Raw genomic sequence first — 6,388 nt, forward strand, 5'->3', positions numbered from 1 at the left:
CACACATATTAACTCAATTACTTCCTGCAAGAACTCTATGAGTAAGTCCAATTATTTCCCACATTTTGTTGAGGAAATTAAGGCACAGAGAGTTTAAGTAAGTCACCCAGTTCAGTCAGTTTAGTCGCTCAGTCGTGTCCGACTCTCTGCGACCCCACAAACTGCAGCATGCCAGGCCTCCCTGTCCATCACCAACTCCCGGAGTTGGATGTGGACCCAAACCCACGTCCACTGAGCCAGTGATGCCACCCAACCATCTCATCCTCTGTCATCCCCCTCTCCTCCTGCCCTCAATCCTTCCCAGCATCAGGGTCCCTTCAAATGAGTCAGCTCTTTGCATCAGGTGGCCAAAATATTGGAGTTTCAGCTTTAGCATCAGTCCTTCCAATGAACACCCAGGACTGATCTCCTTTAGGATGGACTGGTTGGATCTCCTTGCAGTCCAAGGGACTCTCAAGAGTCTTCTCCAACACCACAGTTCAAAACCATCAATTCTTTTGTGCTCAGCTTTCTTTATAGTCTAACTCTCACATCCATACATTACCACTGGAAAAACCATAGCCTTGATTAGACGGACCTTTGTTGGCAAAGTAATATCTCTGCTTTTTACTATGATTTCTAGGTTAGTCATAACTTTCCTTCCAAGGAGTAAGCGTTTTTTAATTTCATGGCTGCAATCACCATCTGCAGTGATTTTGGAGCCCAGAAAAATAAAGTCAGCCACTGTTTCCACTGTTTCCCCATCTATTTGCCATGAAGTGATGGGACCGGATGCCATGATCTTAGTTTTCTGAATGTTGAGCTTTAAGCCAACTTTTTCACTTTCCTCTTTCACTTTCATCAAGAGGCGCTTTAGTTCTTCTTCACTTTCTGCCATGAGGGTGGTGTCATCTGCATATCTGAGGTTATTGATATTTCTCCTGGCAAGCTTGATTCTAGCTTGTGCTTCCTCCAGCCCAGGGTTTCTCATGATGTACTCTGCATAGAAGTTAAATAAGTAGGGTGACAATATACAGCCTTGACATACTCCTTTTTCTGTTTGGAACCAGTGTATTGTTCCATGTCCAGTTCTAACTGTTGCTTCCTCACCTGCATACAGGTTTCTCAAGAGGCAGGTCAGGTGGTCTGGTATTCCCATCTCTTGAAGAATTTTCCACAGTTTATTGTGATCCACACAGTCAAAGGCTTTGGCATAGTCAATAAAGCAGAAATAGATGTTTTTCTGGAACTCTCTTGCTTTTTCGATGATCCAGCAGATGTTGGCAATTTGATCTCTGGTTCCTCTGCCTTTTCCAAAACCACATATAATCAACTATATTGCAGTAAAAATTTTAAAAAGAGAAAAGCCCTGTGTGTCACTTTAAAGTCATGGGGCCGTGACCGGGAGGAGCTACCCCACGCCCCCACACCCGAGGCCAGGGGCTGCGGCCGGGAGGACCAACCCCACGTCCAAGGAGCCCTGGCTGCGCAGACGCAGAAGGGCCTAGAAGAGCTATCCCACATTGAAGGTCAGGAAGGGCAGTGGTGAGGAGATACCCCTCGTCCAAGGTAAGGAGCAGCGGCTGTGCTTTGCTGAAGTAGCCGTGAAGAGATACCCACACTCAAGGTAAGAGAAACCCAAGTAAGATGATAGGTGTTGCAAGAGGGCATCAGAGGGCAAACACACTGAAACCATACTCACAGAATACTAGTCAATCTAATCACACTAGGACCACAGCCTTGTCTAACTCAATGAAACTAAGCCATGCCCGTGGGGCAACCCAAGACAGGCGGGTCATGGTGGAGAGATCTGACAGAATGTGATCCACTGGAGAAGGGAATGGCAAACCCCTTCAGTATTCTTGCCTTGAGAACCCCATGAACAGTATGAAAAGGCAAAATGATAGGATACTGAAAGAGGAACTCCCCAGGTCAGTAGGTGCCCAATATGCTACTAGAGATCAGTGGAGAAATAACCACAGAAAGAATGAAGGGATGGAGCCAAAGCAAAAACAGTACCCAGCTGTGGATGTGACTGGTGATAGAAGCAAGGTCCGATGCTGTAAAGAGCAATATTGCATAGGAACCTGGAATGTCAGGTCCACGAATCAAGGCAAATTGGAAGTGGTCAAACAAGAGATGGCAAGAGTGAATATCGACATTTTAGGAATCAGCAAACTAAAATGGACTGGAATGGGTGAATTTAACTCAGATGACCATTGTATCTACTACTGCGGGCAGAAATCCCTCAGAAGAAATGGAGTAGCTATCATGGTCAACAAAAGAGTCCAAAATGCAGTACTTGGATGCAATCTCAAAAATGACAGAATGATCTCTGTTCGTTTCCAAGGCAAACCATTCAATATCACAGTAATCCAAGTCTATGCCCCAACCAGTAATGCTGAAGAAGCTGAAGTTGAACGGTTCTATGAAGACCTACAAGACCTTTTAGAACTAACACCCAAAAAAGATGTCCTTTTCATTATAGGGAACTGGAATGCAAAAGTAGGAAGTCAAGAAACCCCTGGAGTAACAGGCAAATTTGGCCTTGGAATATGGAATGAAGCAGGGCAAAGGCTAATAGAGTTTTGCCAAGAGAATCATTGGTCATAACAAACACCGTCTTCCAACAACACAAGAGAAGACTCTACACATGGACATCACCAGATGGTCAACACCGAAATCAGATTGATTATATTCTTTGCAGCCAAAAATGGAGAAGCTCTATATAGTCAGCAAAAACAAGACCAGGAGCTGACTGTGGCTCAAATCATGAAGTCTTTATTGCCAAATTCAGACAGAAATTGAAGAAAGTAGGGAAAACCACTAGACATACAGGTATGACCTAAATCAAATCCCTTATGATTATACAGTGGAAGTGAGAAATAGATTTAAGGGCCTAGGTCTGATAGATAGAGTGCCTGATGAACTATGGACTGAGGTTCGTGACATTGTACAGGAGACAGGGATCAAGACCATCCCCATGGAAAAGAAATGCAAAAAAGCAAAATGGCTGTCTGGGGAGGCCTTACAAATAGCTGTGAAAAGAAGAGAAGCAAAAAGCAAAGGAGAAAAGGAAAGATATAAGCATCTGAATGCAGAGTTCCAAAGAATAGCAAGAAGAGATCAGAAAGCCTTCCTCAGCGATCAATGCAAAGAAATAGAGGAGAACAACAGAATGGGAAAGACTAGAGATCTCTTCAAGAAAATTAGAGATACCAAGGGAACATTTCATGCAAAGATGGACTCGATTAAGGACAGAAATGGTATGGACCTAGCAGAAGCAGAAGATATTAAGAAGAGGTGGCAAGAATACACAGAAGAACTGTACAAAAAAGATCTTCATGACCCAGATAATCATGATGGTGTGATCACTCACCTAGAGCCAGACATCCTGGAATGTGAAGTCAAGTGGGCCTTAGAAAGCATCACTATGAACAAAGCTAGTGGAGGTGATGGCATTCCAGTTGAGCTATTTCAAATCCTGAAAGATGAAGCCGTGAAATTGCTGCACTCAATATCCCAGCAAATTTGGAAAAGTCAGCAGCGGCCACAGAACTGGAAAAGGTCAGTTTTCACTCCAATCTCAAAGAAAGGCAATGGCAAAGAATGCTCAAACTACCGCACAATTGCACTCATCTCACACACTAGTAAAGTAATGCTCAAAATTCTCCAAGCCAGGCTTTAGCAATATGCGAACCATGAACTTCCTGATGTTTAAGCTGGTTTTAGAAAAGGCAGAGCAACCAGAGATCAAATTGCCAACATCTGCTAGATCATGGAAAAAGCAAAAGAGTTCCAGAAAAACATCTATTTCCGCTTTATTGACTATGCCAAAGCCTTTGACTGTGTGGATCACAATAAACTGTGGAAAATTCTGAAAGAGATGGGAATACCAGACCACCTGATCTGCCTCTTGAGAAATTTGTATGCAGGTCAGGAAGCAACAGTTAGAACCAGACATGGAACAACAGACTGGTTCCAAATAGGAAAAGGAGTACATCAAGGCTGTATTTTGTCACCCTGCTTATTTAACTTCTATGCAGAGTACATCATGAGAAACGCTGGACTGGAAGAAACACAAGCTGGAATCAAGATTGCTGGGAGAAATATCAATAACCTCAGATATGCAGCTGACACTACCCTTATGGCAGAAAGTGAAGAGGAACTAAAAAGTCTCTTGATGAAAGTGAAAGAGGAAAGTGAAAAAGTTGGCTTAAAACTCAACTTTCAGAAAACGAAGATCATGGCATCTGGTCCCATCACTTCATGGGAAGTAGATGGGGAAACAGTGGAAACAGTGTCAGACTTTATTTTTTGGGGCTCCAACATCACTGCAGATGGTGACTGCAGCCATGAAATTAAAAGACGCTTACTCCTTGGAAGGAAAGTTGTGACCAACCTAGATAGCATATTCAAAAGCAGAGACATTACTTTGCCAACAAAGGTTCGTCTAGTCAAAGCTATGGTTTTTCCTGTGGTCATGTATGGGTGTGAGAGTTGGACTGTGAAGAAGGCTGAGTGCCAAAGAATTGATGGTTTTGAACTGTGGTGTTGGAGAAGACTCTTGAGAGTCCCTTGGACTGCAAGGAGATCCAACCAGTCCATTCTGAAGGAGATCAGCCCTGGGATTTCTTTGGAAGGAATGATGCTAAAGCTGAAACTCCAGTACTTTGGCCACCTCATGTGAAGAGTTGACTCATTGGAAAAGACTCTGATGCTGGGAGGGATTGCGGGGAGGAGGAGAAGGGCACAACAGAGGATGAGGTGGCTGGATGGCATCACTGACTTGATGGACGTGAGTCTGGGTGAACTCCTGGAGTTGGTGATGGACAGGGAGGCCTGTGCTGCGATTCATGGGGTCTCAAGGAGTCGGACATGACTAAGAGACTGAACTAAGTCACCCAAGATCATAGCTAATAAGCAGCAGAGTTAGGAATGGAAGCTGTTCTAGAGGTGGTGCTCTGATACTTTGTTACAACATCTCTAAATGAATGAACTCACGCACAAACAATTAAGGACCCCCTGGCATCTCTACTTTTGGACAAGGAGCATGCTAAGGCTATTTTCAGATTTTTCTTTTGAGGATGAAGACATCCTGCCTACCTGCTCTTTCATTGGATCCATGAAGGGAGCAGCTGGCTTGCAGATAACTAGAAGCACACACCAAACACCTGGATGTAGCTGGAATAGGATAGGAAGTGGCCAGAGGGGCATGCTACAAATAACAGCAGACGTTAAGTAGCTGAGGGGTTCCATGGTGTAATGGTTAGCACTCTGGACTCTGAATCCAGCAATCTGAGTTCAAGTCTTGGTGGAACCTAGTTCCTTTTACTTTCTAATTATTTGGAGCTTCCCTGGTGACTCAGATGGTAAAGAATCTGCCTGCAATGTGGGAGACCCAGCTTCAATCTGGGATGGGAAGATACCCTGGAGAAGAAAATAGCAACCCACTCCAGTATTCTTGCCTAGAGAACTTCATGGATGGAGGAGCCTGGTGGGCTACAGCCCATGAGGTTGTAAAGAGTTGGACACAACTGAGCGACTAACACACACTAAGTAAGGAAATTCTGAGAATTTAGTTCAGTCAGAGAAAATGGGGATGGGGCACCCAAACCTGGGTGCCAGAAAGACCCTACAGGTATACACTGAACAACATTTCCTAAATATGACTTTAAAAAAATGAAGATAAAATACAGGATGAAAGTAATTATAAATTATCACCAAGATGAATATATATGGATTTATTTGTTGATTATAAAAATGAAAAAGTGGGATTAAAATCTATACTTACAAATGTTAAAACAGGGTAGAACTAGCTGTATACAGGAATATTAGAGAGCATTACTGATAATATTACTTCAGCAATAATGGTCTTCTTGTGGTTTACGGAATAATGGTAGAGCCTAAGGTCCAGTGCTTTTAAAGTATACTTTTCTTTTTTCTATAATTGCCTGTCTATTTCTTAATCTACTACTGATCCTGAGAGTTTTACCTGACAGCCATTAAAAATGATATAATTTAGTCTTCCACATTTCTCTGAAACCTAAATTGGAAACAAATATTTCCTAAAAAGCAATTACATATTTCTGTGCTTATTATACTTGCTCTACATATATTATAAAAGTTGAGTGCTTTATGTTAGAGAAGTTAATCTGAAATCATTCTTAATTAAATTCATCATTCTCTGTACTTGTTAGAAGAAGTAAAATGAAATGGTAGGAACATCAAAGGTAGAGCATTGTTATTGTATGTTTGGCAAACTATGAAAATTAACATTTGAAAAGTACTTCACTGTGTTAATGTTTTATTATTGTTTAGCTATAATAAAGATGGAAATGTGAAAATATTCCAGGTGGTTATATCTTATAAATAAAGGAGAAAATCAAGTAAATACAAAGCATAACAA

At 42.2% G+C, this 6,388-nt stretch overlaps 1 non-coding gene across 1 annotated transcript; it reads left to right on the plus strand.

Annotated features, from left to right (window-relative positions):
* Nucleotides 1-5,230: 5,230 nt before the first annotated feature.
* On the plus strand, nt 5,231-5,302 carry TRNAQ-CUG (transfer RNA glutamine (anticodon CUG)). The gene has a single exon. It is a non-coding gene; the product is annotated as a tRNA-Gln (tRNA).
* The last annotated feature ends 1,086 nt before the right edge of the window (nt 5,303-6,388 follow it).

This window comes from Bos indicus, chromosome 4, assembly GCF_029378745.1.
Source record: "Bos indicus isolate NIAB-ARS_2022 breed Sahiwal x Tharparkar chromosome 4, NIAB-ARS_B.indTharparkar_mat_pri_1.0, whole genome shotgun sequence".
Classification (NCBI taxonomy): Eukaryota; Metazoa; Chordata; class Mammalia; order Artiodactyla; family Bovidae; genus Bos; species Bos indicus.